General features: G+C 31.2%; 1 protein-coding gene across 1 annotated transcript in view; it reads left to right on the top strand.

Moving 5' to 3' along the window:
* LOC149784628 (uncharacterized) overlaps positions 1-2,729 on the top strand; it is a 66,442-nt gene extending 63,713 nt beyond the window's left edge. The window contains exon 13 of the mRNA XM_089933019.1: positions 1,105-2,729. The gene's annotated coding sequence lies outside the window, so the exon portion shown is untranslated. The remainder of the gene's footprint in view (positions 1-1,104) is intronic.
* Positions 2,730-8,610: the final 5,881 nt, after the last annotated feature.

Consider the following 8,610-nt stretch of genomic DNA (forward strand, 5'->3'; position numbering starts at 1 on the left):
ACCCATTTTCATACAGTAATTAATAAAAGGTTTGTTATTATTTTATCGGAATATCAGCATTTCTTACCAAGGCGCATTCTTAGCCATTGAGGCTTTTCCAATGATGTATGTTTGTGTTATCTATATAATTCTGATGTTTGGAAGTGGATGTTTTGACAAACGATACAGTGGCATTCACATTATGTTGAATTCTGTGAAAGTTGATATTATGTAAACAGGTACTTACATCAACATTACTTTGATGTCTGTGGATGATGATGTTATGTCAAATGGTATTATGACATCTAAATTACTTTTCAATGACTGTCGATGAGCGGATTATATCAAATGGTATTATGACATCTAAATTACTTTTTAATGACTGTTGATGAGAGGATTATGTCAAATGGTATTATGACATCTAAATTACTTTTCAATAACTGTCGATGAGAGGATTATGTCAAATGGTATTATGAGATCCAAATTACTTTTCAATGACTGTCGATGAGAGGATTATGTCAAATGGTATTATGACATCTAAATTACTTTTCAATGACTGTCGATGAGAGGATTATGTCAAATGGTATTATGACATCTAAATTACTTTTCAATGACTGTCGATGAGCAGATTATATTAAATGGTATTATGACATCTAAATTACTTTTCAATGACTGTCGATGAGAGGATTATGTCAAATGATATTATGACATCTAAATTACTTTTCAATGACTGTCGATGAGAGGATTATGTCAAATGGTATTATGACATCTAAATTACTTTTCAATGACTGTCGATGAGCGGATTATGTCAAATGGTATTATGGTATCTATACATGAATTGAAAGTGTCTGTGACAAGAGCTTTTATTTTTGATGGACAAAATAATAGTGTACAGAGGTTGTTTACATAATGAGAATGTTTGCATATTTTATTGAACTTTGACGAGGAAAAAACTTGTAATTTTTAAAATCATATAAATTTATTGACTTTTTAAAACACACCGTATTAATGGTCTATTTTAGTTGATGCAGAAAATGCAATCTATTTTTTTTCTTCTTATGTTCAGGCATTCCATTGTTTATTTAAAGAATTATCTATGACAAGATCTGTATGCTTTTTTTTCAGATTTGTCCTCTAAGAGTTACTACAGTTGTGCAAGCAGAATGCTTGATCCCAGGTACCAGGAAAATGAACTCGGGATACACAATCCCATGATAAAGTCACTACGCTATGTGGCTGTATTTAGGACCCAGCATTATCCACAATCCAGTGACACTAATGTGTGTGGCTAAGGACCAAGCAACATGCACGATCCCATGCCAAGATATACTTCTCTTTGTGGCAATAATGAGGACCAAACATCATCTATAATCTCATGTCTAGTAATGTGGCCATAATTCACACTCAACATCATGCATGATTCCATCTCTACTATTAATACTGTATATAGTAATAATCAGGGTCAGGCATTGTGATAGAGGGGCTGTCAAGTTCACTGAGAAATATGTTATATTGTTTTTTGACTGTTTAATTGGATGTGTAAGCAGTCATTTGTTATTCAGACATTCAATTGGTGTGTGAAAAGACAAAATAACTATAGTGTTTTCTATTTGACTTTCTTTTATTTCTGAGAAATAGTGAATTATGTTGGTGTACTGATTGAGGACAACACATTAAGATTGTTCCTGTTATTTTTGAGAAATAGTGAATTATGGTGGTGCACTCACTGAGGATAATACATTAAGATTGTTCTTTTCATTTTATTTTAGAAATAGTGAATAATATTGATACGTTCACTTAGGACAACACGAATACTACCATTCAAAGTATAAAGTATTGCAGATTGGACAATTTCATTACATTTTATGATATCTATTTGGTCCATTCAGTAGATGCGTTTAGTAAATATATAGTCATAGTAACATGAGGTTATAAATGAAATACTTATATTTGGTCCCAAATGCAAATGGCAGCAATTAGAGAGGTGTCTTATGAAGATGCTAACTCATACAAAATTTGTTTTGTTACCTAATTTGATTCGTCAGTTTTCAGAAGAATACGAGAAATACTGTTAATATCCAGCAGTTATAAAACAATAAGCTGACCTGTGTTTTTAATTCCTTTAGTAATGTAGAGCATCAATCTGTTATATGAATTTTTGTTTCATAATATCTGATTAAATTATTCTTTTTAATATTGTTTTAATATTGTCTAATTTGTATTTTGATGTGCTTGATTTGATTTAATGTTAGGAAGTTATTATCCATACATTTATTTAATTTGCCCTATAATTTCCTTGTGAAACTCAGTCACCTAAAAACTCCATATAATTGGGACCCTGTACCCTACAAAAGTCATATCATATTTGTTAACAATTATGATGGGCAACTTGCAAATATATTTAGACATGTAATTGTGAATATTGTTATACTGTATACTGTACAACTAAAATGATATTGGGCATTTCTACCTTGGGGTTTATGTTTGCTCTTTGGTAGATAAAAAATAAATTATGTAAGTCAAAAGTAAAACCCTCAAACTGGCCCAGTCAAAACTTACATTATTATTGGTTTCAAACACACCTAATTAAAAAAACATAGGTGTACACATATGGTTTTGTGTTCTCAGATTTTATGGAATAGGCTATATTTATATTTGTATAATAGAGTAGAGGTATGCTTATATAATAGAGTATAGGTATGTTTGTTTAGCATTATATATATATATATATATATATATATATATATATATATATATATATATATATATATATATATATATATATATATATATATATATATATTTCATTGACTATATAAATATTTATTTTCATGGACTTTATGTATATTTGTATAATAGACTACAGGAATATTTGTGTAATAGACAATATGTGTTTATTTTGGTTGTTGTTGTAGAGTTTAATGCCATTTGTCAGCACAAGATAGGCTATACAAGGCGGCCAGTATAAATGGTAGAGGAAGAGCCCTGGAAAACCCTTGAATGAACCACCTACCCACGAGAAGCTACTGGCAAGCTTTCTCACGTACTCACATCGGCCGAGCCAGATACACAAAGCCACGTAAACAGAGGTGAGATGGCAGTGATCCATAACAGTGAGTGTTGTAGACCACTCGGACTTGTGAGTCCCCTAGGAATATCTGCATAATATACTCCAAGATTATTTGTATCATAGACTATATGTATTTTTGTATAATACACTACATGGATATTTGTAACAGACTATAGGTTTATTTGTATAAAAGACTACAGGGATATTAATATACCAGATTAAAGGTATATTTGTAACATATAATAGAGGTATATTTGTATCATATACTGTAAATATATTTGTGTAATAGACTTTAAGTACATTGGTATAATAGACTGCATGTATATTTGGTATGATAGACTGTATATATATATTTGTATAATAGACTTGAAGTATATTTGTACAATAGACTTTTCTTAACTTTACACCAGTAAGTATTGTGCTGATATTTTGAATGTATGTACACAAAATGTGCTGTGTAGAAATATCTTGTTTGTAGGAAAGGAAAGAGAAAATAGTTTTCAGACGGTGTTTCTTCATAAAATGTTCATTATTTTTTAATTAGTTTAAAGGGTATAATTCTTGTAAAGTTTTTCAGGTGTCACATGACTAAATGAGCCAATGATATGGCCCAGTTTCTGTTACATGTATATGTGTTTCATCTGTAATATGTCCATCCATCAGCAAATGCTTTGTTACCACTCGGGAGCTATATTTCTAATCCGTTTTAAAACAAACTTGGAATATTTATTTTATAATCATTAATGACCTTAGTAATAAGCAAACTCCATGCATATTAATGATGAATTGTCATGAGTTAAGTTAATAAGTTTCATTACCAGTCGAAGCCATATTTATGATCCAATTTTTAACAGACTTGGAATATGTGCTTATACCATTAAGGTCTCATCTGGAAGATATCGGTATTTGATTGAGAAAGCACATCCTATATAAATAATATGACCGCCTTAGAGGTAAAGTCTGTTATATTTTTTGCAAAAAGCTTATCAAAAAGCATTATAAGACAAGTGAAATTCTATTATTTCGTTCATTGCGAACATTGTTGTAATATACACTTGTTTCCTTCTTTCATAAACGACACTTCTCTTCTTCCAAAGAACCCTGTTGGCAGATTTCATGTTAGTCACATAGAGTTAATTGGTTGATAGGGTGTGAATCAATTCTGTTTTCTCTTTTCATTTTTTTAAATTTGTTCTTTGTTTCTTTTTTTCTGACAGAAACTAATTCCTGCATGTAACGAAGCCTCTATCTTAGATTTTAAGTCCAACATACAATCATTCCAAATCCAGTTCTAGTACATAATTCCGATGTTTAGATATATAGCTTCACAAAATTTGAATATTTAAGTTATTAGAAGAAAAATCTAATTGATGATGCTTTAAAGTTGGAATTGAAGCAATGCCGAACCTAATAGCATTGGCAGTACCATTGTATATTTGTTTGAAGTGTCTTAGTTGACACTTTAAAATAAATAGTTTCATTAATTCATTTATATTATTTATGTTCAATTACTGTGACAGATTAAAAGAAAACTTGGCACTGTTATAAGAAATCACAATATATGGAAATGAAACTAATGTTTTAGAAAAAAATTAAGAAACTTATCGAAAAGCCGATGAGTTGGTATGTATTAGATCAGTATTAATGCAATCTTACAGTTATTTATATGTTGCAATAACACCATCCAGACGTAAATAACTGTAAACTTTTAATTGATCTAAGTGTAATGTGTTGGTTATTTTTCATTGATGCTTTAGATTATTAATAGGAACGTTACGGTAAAAGTTTTTAGTGTCATTGGTTGAGGTCATAAACATGCAAGTAGTTAGTAAAAACATGGTCAGTTGTGACTTGTATACAAGTTGATTCTTATTACAACTTTCCGCTTAGTATCCTGCCATCTCCACACAATTTAAGCACAGCCATACTATAGTTACTGTAGTAGTTTGAATTAAACATTGTTAACTTGACACGTTTCAATTTTGCCTATGTGCATGTGAGGTTCTAAACATTTGGACAGTACGCCAATATTTGGTATGTTCATGATCTCAAAAATATACACAGGATGTAACATAATTGCAGCTTACCTGTCATTTTTGATCACTTGAATAATTTTAATAATGAATGCACTAGGGCCTTCTTGAGGTGAGATATATTAGTTTCACAGTGAAACTGATGTTAGCTTTAGATTGAACTTTGTTTTGTTAGGGTCTGTTCATTTTAGCTTGTACACACAGTGTGGGTGAGGGGTATGAAGTTTGCATATGTGGGGGTGAGGTAATAAGACCAACTGGTATATACGCACCTATTGGCATAAACTTTAGTATAGCTACAATAAAACCTATTTGCCTTAGCCAAAACAAAAAACCTATAGTATTTGCATACCTTTGTTTTTTTTTTTTACATCCTTGCCAATTTTAAAAATGAAACGTATCAAAAAAATAAATTATAAATGATGTATTGTTAGCCAGTGAGAGGGCAGGCATCCATTCTGCACTTTGCACTTCCTAACTAAGCAAGCAGTGATTATTGCTATATAAGTTATGCAGGAATGGAGAGAATTGTCCACCTTTGTAGTTTCTTTATAGTATACGTATGAATGTAAATTGTAAGCAACAATAAGAACCCCTTCTCTCCTGTTCTGGTTTCCAGGATGATGCATTACAGTCAATACTGTTGTCTGCATGTAATATTTGCAATGTATTTTTATTATTAAAAAAAATAAAAAATGAAAAACAGGAACAATTGTACGTATTTGATCAATGAGATGAAACTACAAAATTTACTTAATTAGATTATCAAACACAGCAAATAATCACAATGGTTGCTTAAAAACTAGTAAACCCACTGCAGTTGCTCAAGATCAATTAGTTGAATTTCAATGGCGTCAGAAAGTACACAATTCCAAATTTGATATTTAAATCAATGGCTGTGTCTTCACACTAAGGTGTCATATATCTCGTATTTAAATGTGTGTGTATGTGTGTGTGTGTGTTGTAATCGCAAATATATGATAAGGTATGGTTTCTTTTCTTGGATGAGTAATGTTACGATCTTGTTTGTTACTTAATGTTGTAATGGTATGACTCCATGGTGTTAAACTAAGTATCAGAAAAGAGCGAGGACCAACAAGATTTGTAACATTCAATCATTAATATATTTCTCTAGAATATAAAGTAAACATTGAAAAAGAACAGTGATTTGAAAAAATCCCAAAACGTCCCAACATTTCTATTACTCGTCCAAATGAATGAAGTTCCAATTGAATATTAAACAATATTTATTGAATCCCAGCACACAAGTAGTTTATCGAAATTAAAAATTAAGTTAAATTCAAAACAATTATTATTTTGACAAAAGACACGATCTTCAATGATATTTTGTATTATATTATATTTTAAAATTGTGAACACTCACTGCGCTATATTATTATATAAGTTTGAAAATGAAAATGTAGTGCCCTGCAAATCGATGGTGTTTGCATTTGAAAATATATAGCAAAATCACAATGTACATTTGTTTGAGTATATATAACAGAATGTTCCATGAGTGAATTGGAAACGTTTTTTTTTTTTTGTCGTCCCGTTTGGCATTGTCACTTGTGACAATAAAATGCTTCAACTTCTCGAAAAATATTGCCTTATATCAACTCCTAATAAAGTAGGGATCCCTTATGCATGTCTCAAGTGAGCAGCTGTTATGCTGAAGCTCTGTGGAGCTCCACAAACCACCAATCCCCTTCCACGACTCTATAAGGTGCTAATAACAATGTTGGCATAGGTTAGGACCTACAAATGTGGTACTTATATAACACAGTATCTATATCAAGCATTACATGTCCTTACAAACAAGGAAGAACACCTAGGGCGGGGAAATATGGTGATATTTACGAAAATGCGAAGTTACTATGCAAGAGGGAAGAAATAAGAAGGGGAAAGGACAATAACAGAGTAAGACAAAGGCAAAGAGTAATCAGCGGGAAAAAGGAAGTGTTATACATAAAAAAATCAGGTAGTAAAATATTAAGACTTATTTAAATGACATGAAATTGGGAACAATACCTGGTGAAATGAACGAAGTTTTCAAGGAGTTTATGCAAGGGGAAGAGGTATTTTTGCCCAAATACTTATCAAGTTTGGAAAATTGAATAGAAAACTGGAATGCATTTCGGAAGCATTGCATATATATATATATATATATATATATATATATATATATATATATATATATATATATATATATATATATATATATACCACCACATACATTAAAAATAGATGGCATTTAAAGTGTTGGTTTAAACGAGATTGATATACCAATATTATTTTTATATCAAATTGTGATCCGCCCATGGCACTATAATTCAAATATATAAACAGTCTTGTAACTGCATACCTATAGATGAAAGGTGAATTTCTACTCATTCATTAATCATAAATGACATATGAAAATAACGATAAAAAGTATTAATAGTCCGTGTTTTCTAAATGAAATGAAAATAGTACACAATTTCATCGGAATCCTTTCTTATTTCAATTCCCCTATTCCCTCTCGTGCGTAAGGGACAAAATAAGCAAACGTCTGGAGTGAGAAAGAAAACCATTCTGCTGACGAAAACATTAAAACGGAACATGTACCAATTAACCTATAGTAATCTAGTTCCTTGTAATGGCATGTTTACCCTTTCATTTGGATCCATATACAGTGTTCATAATATCAATGATACATAGTTAAAATAGCCAGTCAGCACTAGGCCTATATGTTAAATTTGTCGGTCACGAGGCACACATAATGTAGTGTATGCAATGCTTTGCTGTTGTTGTTTCTTAAACCTATCATAATGTTCTAAATATCGATTATTAATTATTCAATATAAAATGTCAAAATGGCTAACGAGCCACCTCCTCTGGATTATCGTAGCTAGATACGAGCACAAATCCATGAAAATACTACCGTTGGGGATTTTCGCTTGTGTCATACAACGATGTCTCTGGGTCTATGAATGATGGTCAAGTTTAGCCATACCATCCAAAGCACAGTGGCTATATAATAACCACAAGGGAGGACACTTCTCTCCTTTCTCGCGTGACCCATTTAAGAATAAATGCTGTTATTTCAAGCTACATTTCACGTAGCATAATAATTTTGGTACCAATGTTTAGCACAGGCATCTGACTTTGCATTTATATCCAAAGTTTGGCTTACTGTCATACCTTTAAAGAATGTCAGCCCATTTTCCCACGCTATTTCGCAACATGACCATGATCGCACACATTTAATATGCAGTTGATATCCCACTGATTGGAATATTGTCCTCTCATTATCTAAAAGAAAATAAATTCCTGCGTCTATTTATAACCTACGTTCAGCTGGCCAAGGAGAAGTTAGTACTCCATTCAGCGCGTTGTTCTTGCATATTAAGCGGGCACAATCACCTTCAATCAGGGACAAAGGTCAAGCACAGAAAATATATTAAATATACATATTATTATTATTCAAGAAGTATATTATTTTTTTAATGATACTAATGACAAAATTATTAAAAATTGTAAAGTGTAAAA

This window comes from Sinohyriopsis cumingii, chromosome 14, assembly GCF_028554795.1.
Source record: "Sinohyriopsis cumingii isolate HCF-2022 chromosome 14, ASM2855479v2, whole genome shotgun sequence".
Classification (NCBI taxonomy): Eukaryota; Metazoa; Mollusca; class Bivalvia; order Unionida; family Unionidae; genus Sinohyriopsis; species Sinohyriopsis cumingii.